The sequence below is a fragment of the Orycteropus afer genome, unplaced genomic scaffold, assembly GCF_000298275.1.
Source record: "Orycteropus afer afer isolate SDZICR_OR568_19922 unplaced genomic scaffold, OryAfe1.0 scaffold00101, whole genome shotgun sequence".
NCBI classification, from domain to species: domain Eukaryota; kingdom Metazoa; phylum Chordata; class Mammalia; order Tubulidentata; family Orycteropodidae; genus Orycteropus; species Orycteropus afer.
The window spans coordinates 9,716,760-9,717,346 of record NW_006921688.1 but is presented as its reverse complement, the minus strand read 5'-3'; positions in this window follow the sequence as shown (position 1 = coordinate 9,717,346).

The window sequence follows — 587 nt, the reverse complement described above, 5'->3', positions numbered from 1 at the left end:
TTTATGATTATCAGGTGAACTTGATACTTTCTAATCTGAATAATTATGCTCTGTTTAGTTCCTGTCTCTGAAGTCAGATGGATAAGAGCTGAAAGGGAATGTGCTAGTTCTTAAACTTGAGCAAACAATGGGGCAGAGGGAAGGGGTTATCTTTCTCGGATGGAAAGATAATGGAAGCCCACCCTCCCAGAGCACTGCTCAGACAGCCACTGAGCATGTGAGTGCCCCAAAGGCAAGAACCACATCTGAGCCTTCGTTTTATCCCCATGTTACACCTTAATAGGAAAGAGGTGATAAATCTGTTCATTCAAAACATAAAATACAGGACCACTGACAGTCCATGATTTTGTTTTGCTTCTTCCTGTTTCCAAGGTAATATGACCACTAATTTCGTTGATTTATCTGTATCATGTCTGCATGAATGAACTTTATCAGCATTTTCTTTTTGTTGTTGTTGTTGAATCTATCTGTTTTCATATTTTTAACAATGGAATACAGAATCTTCATTGACTATAAGTCTCACAATCAGAGTATTACCTTTACTACCTATCAATCCTCATGCTAAAATTCTTCTTTCTACTCTTTCT